Source organism: Echinops telfairi, unplaced genomic scaffold (assembly GCF_000313985.2).
Source record: "Echinops telfairi isolate 266 unplaced genomic scaffold, ASM31398v2 ScPeMD7_44;HRSCAF=162, whole genome shotgun sequence".
NCBI classification, from domain to species: Eukaryota; Metazoa; Chordata; class Mammalia; order Afrosoricida; family Tenrecidae; genus Echinops; species Echinops telfairi.
In genome coordinates, this window is record NW_022103942.1 from 12,899,425 (window position 1) to 12,905,967 (window position 6,543).

The following is a 6,543-nucleotide window of genomic DNA, read 5'->3' on the forward strand; positions in this document are numbered from 1 at the left end:
GCCGTATTTTTTATACTGTTTAGTTTTTATTTTAAGCTATTTTCTATAGTTATTTAATTTTTTCTTTTTTTACCCCAAAATTCAAATGTTTATTCTTCTGCCAATCACAACTGATTGCCATCTACAATCATTTTTCACATAAGAAACAGTAGGTCGACTGAAGAAGTAGCTGTGCCTCTGAGCTATGGAACTAACATGACTACACTTTAGCATGGGCGCCGACTGATACTGCAGAGCATCGCGGGGAAGGTGCTCGTCACAGTAGGCCTTTAGCAGCAGTGAACGGTGCAGCTTTAGCTTGCCTTCTCCAAAATGCCTTGCAGCACCTAAGACACTGCTGGTACACAGTCTCAAAGTCAGAGTCATTCCCATAATAGGGATCTTCAATGATAAGTTGTTTTTGTGGATCATAGCTTCCAAGCAGTTCAATTTCAGCTTTGCAGTTTTTAACTTGATTACCTTTTCTAGTCAGATCTCTCAGATTGCTTTAATCCATACATAGTATAAAATCAAATGTGGCAAAGTCTTCTTTGGTAATCTGGCTTGCTTTATGAGCTGAGTTAGTGTCATGACTTCCTAGACAGCTTACAGCTCGTGGATCTGGTGACCGGCCCACGTTCCAGTCAGAAACAGCACAACTGTCAATGATCCACTACAAGTTTTCTGCACACTACTTCTGCAATAGGTGGTCGACAAATGCTACCCAGGCATACCAACAGAATGGATTTGGGGGCCTGCTCAGCCATCTTCTCTCCCACAGAGATGTACAACGTGGGTCTCCTAATTTTTTCTTTCACCTGTTCATCATCACTCAAAGTACAATGAAATAAACAAATTGCTAAATTGGTTTTTTGCTACTACTGAAGAAGAGCATTGATGATGGTGTAAACATACAATTCTCTGCCTAGGCACGACAGACTCTTTGGAGATGGTAACAATTGAATTCAGAATAAAGAGATAAATAAAACTTTTCTGTGTGTTATCAGTTGAGTACGAAAAAGGGAAGTGAACATAAGAGATGAAATGAATGCTATGCATAGAAGCATGATAGCATGAATCAGGATTGTGTGTAGAGGGAGGTTTAAGCAGTTCACTATGACTAGTGTAAAGGGAAAGGAAGGCGTTGTTGGACATAGGGAGAGATGAGTGTAGAGAACCTAGATCCTGAGAAACACTTTATCCTTGTGGCTGGATAATATAGAGCACCTAATGAATTTTGAGAAGAGAGTAACATGTTTATGCTATTGTTTTAAATATATAACTCTGTATAATTTGAGAATTTGATGCCAGAGACAAGAAGGTATTTAGTGAAATGATTCAGGTGAGAGATGATGAGCCCTTGACCTAAAGCAGTGACAGTGAAGATGGAGAGCATTATTTGGTATAAGAGAAATTTAGAACTTAATGATGGATTATGTGCCAGGGGATACATGAGAAGGAAAAATATAAAATATCGCCTTGCTTTCTGTCTTATGCCACAGGAGTGGTTATGATGGCATTCAGGATGGAGAGTATAGCTTGTGGGGAGACAAGCAATTCAATTTTAGGTATACTTGTTTTAAGAGGGCTTTGGGAAAAGTAAGCTGAAATGTTCAGTATGATATTTTTTTGGTTTCAGTTGCTGTTGAGTGAATTCCAATTTGTGGTACCCCCTGTGTGTAAAGTAGATACACTCAATAAGGTGTTCAATGACTATGTCCCTTTGGTCAGGAATTGTGCTGGCCTAGTAGTTAAGCATTGAGCTGCTAATCACAGTCAGCAGTTTGAAACTATAGCTGATCTATGGGAGAAAGACAAGGCTTTCTACAAAGAGTTACTGTCTAGGGTAGCGGCTCTCAACCGGTGGGTGGCGACCTCTTTGGGGGGGTCAAATGACCCTTTCACAGGGGTCACCTTAGACAATTGGAAAACATATATTTCCAATGGTCTTAGAAACCAAGACACCACTCGTCTCTCCATCTCAAGGCAGATTCGCCCACATGCAGATATGCCCACAGTACCCGGCATGAATACTGTTACCCATGCTACACCATGCTTCAAGACAAAATTTCATTTATTTGTAATTAGAAATAAATATTTCACGATATGTACCTAATTGCATATTGCTTTTGTGACTGATCACTATGCTTTAATTATGTTCAATTTGTAACAATGGAAATACATCCTGCATGTCAGATATTTACATTACACTTCATAACAGTAGCAAAATTATAGTTATGAAGTGGCAACGAAAATAATGTTATGGTTGGGGGTCACCACAGTATGAGGAACTGTATTAAAGGGTTGCAGCATTAGGAAGGTTGAGAACCACTGCTCTAGGGCAGTTCTATTCTGTCCTACGGGTCGCTATGAGTCAGAATTGACTCAATGTCATTTTTTGTTTGTTTGTTTTTGTTTTGTGAGTTATGACACTTTGGAAGCATATCACCAGGCCTTTCTTCCAAAGCAGGTCTAGACTGTTCAAATTGCCTTCCACTGGCATAGTAGTCCCATGTTCAAATGTTCACTCTACCTACCTAAATATGAATTTAAGCTTAGGAAAACGACAAACTGGGATATTTAGTTGCAAATGTGAAACTCATTAGTATTAACATAGTAGCTGAAAGTGTCCATGAGATTAGTCAGGCTGGTGAAATAAAAAAACACATTAAGGGATGACTATCATGTTGGATGACTATTGTGTCCTGGAAATTTACCCAGAGGACAAAAACACCTCAATATATAAAGATCCTCAGGTAATCTGTTTCTTTGGCTATCTGTTACCCTCTTTTTCTGATTCTTAACTTTTAATATAGTCCTGCTTTGTCACTTATTTTTCATTCCTTTTCTCTCAGCTGTGCCCACTAAAAATCAAACCATTACCCTTTTCTCCTGGTTTGTGTGAAGCATTTCAGACACATTGAAATATTATTTTTGATGATAATATGAAACCATTCTTCTTTTAAAACAATTTTGTTAGGTTCAAGCCTTATTAATATTTCTCAGAACTTATCCCTGAGGCTATGTATTGTAGCAAGTAAACAAATTCATTCCGACTCATGGTGAAACTATAGGACAGTGCACAGCTGCCCCTTTGAGTATTTGAATCTGTAAATGTTCATGGGATCGAAAAGCCTCCTGATTCTCCTGTGGAGCCGATGATGAATTTTCAACTGCTGACCTTGTGGGTAGCAGGCCAACTTGTAACCCACTATGCCACCAGGACTTTTGATAGATTTAACTAGATTTATGAGGTCTATTTCTAAATTTAAAATATCAGATGGTAGTATACCTACTAAATAAGAGAAAATATTAAACTAAGCTTTTATGAGTTCTTACAATCTATTTCAATTATTGTATTAAGTATTTTACACTGATTTATGTCCCAATCATCATCAAAAAGAACATTTTCTGATACATCTCCAAGTTCACAGCAATCTATTGTGTAGTACTATTATGGTACCTTTATTATATGTATATATATGACATTCTGGAAAAGGCAAGAATCTTTTTCTTAAAAGGTGGGATTAATAGACAGCACATAGTAAGACATAAATGTGATCTGAGCCTTGACGTACAGATTTTACTTCATTAAAGATAAATAAAAATGAATGCAGGATTTTCAGAAACAGAAATATTATGAAGAAACATGCAATTCAAGAATTTCAAGTTCTAGTTTGACTGACAGAACATTTATGAAATTTGCAGTAATGAGAAGTTATGTTGGAAATAAAAGCCTGAAACAAAACAAAAGAGGCTTTATCCTAGACGAAAATGTTTGGCTTCAGCATTCATAAAGAAGAAACAAATGGAAGACAATTACAATGAAAACAAAGTTATGGAAAAAGTAATTTCACAGAGATGAACAGATAAATGGATTCAAGGATTCTAGTTTGTTTACTACAGCAGAATGGACAGGAAAAGAGACAAATAGTGTGTGAGAAAAATTGCGAGAGTTTTTAGTTGAACAAAAGTAGGGAACAAATTGGAGATGGAGTCAACAATCAGTATCTTAGAGCTATATGAAAGTATTAACTGAAATAAGGGACAACTAAAGAGTAATTGAATGTAGAAGAGTGAAAATAGTTCTGTTTTACACCTGTTGAATCTGAGATGACAATTCCGAAATGTGCAGTAAGCATATGAAAACAGAAAATTGGAGCTCAGGAAAGAGGATGAGGGTGAAAATAATAGCTAAGGACATGGCTATCTTACAAGGGGCACCTGGGAGCTTTGTGGAGAACTCTATAATGATAGGAATCATAAAGAAACCCAATGTCAATGCTAGGACACTTACGGAAAGCCCAACTTGAGACACAAAACATTATTACTTTGTAATTATATACTGTACATCTGGAATCAAGTGGCACCCTAAAACTGAGATGTGGTTCTTATCAGCTGTGTGAGGTAAAAAGGTTCTTAATCTCTTTGAGACATACATCTCATATATAAAATAGAAATGCTAATAAAAATAAAGGAACATTGGATGGATTCAACGAAACAAAGTTTAAAATCCACGCCATGATTTAAACACAGTATGAGTTCAGAAACATTAGATATAATTTCTAACAGTTTTTTGGCACATAATTCACACATCATACAGTTTAATAGGTCAATGCCATCAAAAAGAGTTGTGTAATCATCACTACAATCAGTCTTAGAATTGTTCTTTCAATCTTATGCTCATTGTTGTAAACCTTGAATTTCTTCCCAGCCTCCACTGACATAACCCCAAGGAACAACTAATCTAGTTACTGTCTCTTTAGATGCACCTAACCTGGATTTAACATACTGAAAAACATTTTTAAAAAAACTAACAGCAATAACAAAGTAAAACTCATGAAAACCACAATTGAAAAGAAAGTACAAAATACTAAAATCTAGAACAAATTTAAACGGATCATAAGGGAGGAGCTAATTGTCACAACAGGTGCCTAAAACTACTTAAGAATTTCTATCTGTGAAATACATTCATTTTATTTTTTTAAATTTTCAACAGTTTTATTAGCATATAATTCCCATATCATAAAATTCAGTAGTTCAACCATATCAAGAATAGTTGTACAGTCAGCATCACCGTCAGTTTTCGAACATTTTTCTTCATATTTTTTCTTTCAAATCATTATACCAGGACCTAATTCAAATTGTAATTTGAAGTACCATTCCATAGTTTAATTATGTCAAATAGTGTTGTATAATCACTAGCAAAATCAGTTTCAAAACATTTTCTTCCTTCTTGAACTCCTTGATTTCAGTTCCCACTTATCCCCACTGGGTACTTGCCCTGCCTTATCCCCCAGGGACCCTTATTCTAGTTATTGTCTCTATAGATTCATTCATCTTGTGTTTCATATTCTGGAAAACACAGAAACATCCATAACTGAAAGCCAAGAATGCTACCAACAATGATAAAATACAACAGAGAAACCCCAATAGGAAACACACACACACAGAGAAAGTATTACCAACCAGATCAAACACAAAGTGTGTCAAAGGGGAGAACAGGTGACAAGGTTTAAACCAATCAAATCAGAATTATCATTTAAACTATTGTAGTCATCTCTACAATACTCTCTGTCTGATCACCTGGCTATTCCCATCCCTCAATTGTGGTTAAAGGGAAATCACTAGAGGCTTATTCCATGTATAGATCCTGTAAATATGCTTTGGGCTTTCACTGTCATCCATAGCCTTCTCTACACCAGAATCTCACAATTTATGCTCTACTAATCCCTTCTTCAGATTTGGATTATATCTTTTTTGCTCCTTAGAACAAGGCTGTTGATGAGCTTCTTCTGTGTTGGCTTAGTTGATGTCTCACTTAAATGGCTGCTTCTTTGAAAACAAGCCTTTAAGACCCCAGACACTATTCTTTCTGATAGCTAGGCACCATCTAATTTCTTCCCGACACTTTGTTATAGCACCCATATCTCCTATGTTTCCTTCATTAGACAGAGTATCAAGCAGGGTCATGTTATATGAACTATTTGCTTTTAAATTGGAGCTAGGATTGAGTGCGAGCCCAAAATCCGTTCCTGAATCTATGTTGTCTATCTCCTTGTGGTTCACCTAAGAGATATTTTTGTTATTTTAGGGTATTGATCATCTCTTTGGATTATAAGGACCTTCTGTTTATAGTGCCACTGATTTAGCCCATGGTAATAATTTTAAAACACTATTGAGAAAGGGAAATTGAGAAGAATAGGCTACCTGCAAATCACAATACATGGATTATTGATTTGTAGGAATAAATCCTTACGTGACTGGACACTGTTTACACAGACAATGAGAGCTGTTGATCAGGCAAAATTTACAACAATATTTCACTAACAATGTCCTCTGGTGCCATCCCAGCCTCTCACCTGGTTATTCGTGTTTAAAAGCCCACCAACAGTGTATAAAAATTCTAATCTCTCCACACCTTCTCCATCATCTATTTTTCTTTCCTTTTTTTAAAAATTGGTCTCCGATAATCCCTCTTAGATTATGTTTCATCATTGTTTTGATTTGCATTTCCTGTATGGCTAGTGAACAAGAGCATTTCCTCAAGTGGTTGTTAGCCAT

General features: G+C 36.3%; 1 pseudogene; it reads right to left on the bottom strand.

The window, feature by feature from the left end:
• Positions 1 to 256: 256 nt before the first annotated feature.
• Positions 257 to 746, bottom strand: LOC101639984 (annotated as a pseudogene).
• Between the last annotated feature and the right edge of the window lie 5,797 nt (positions 747 to 6,543).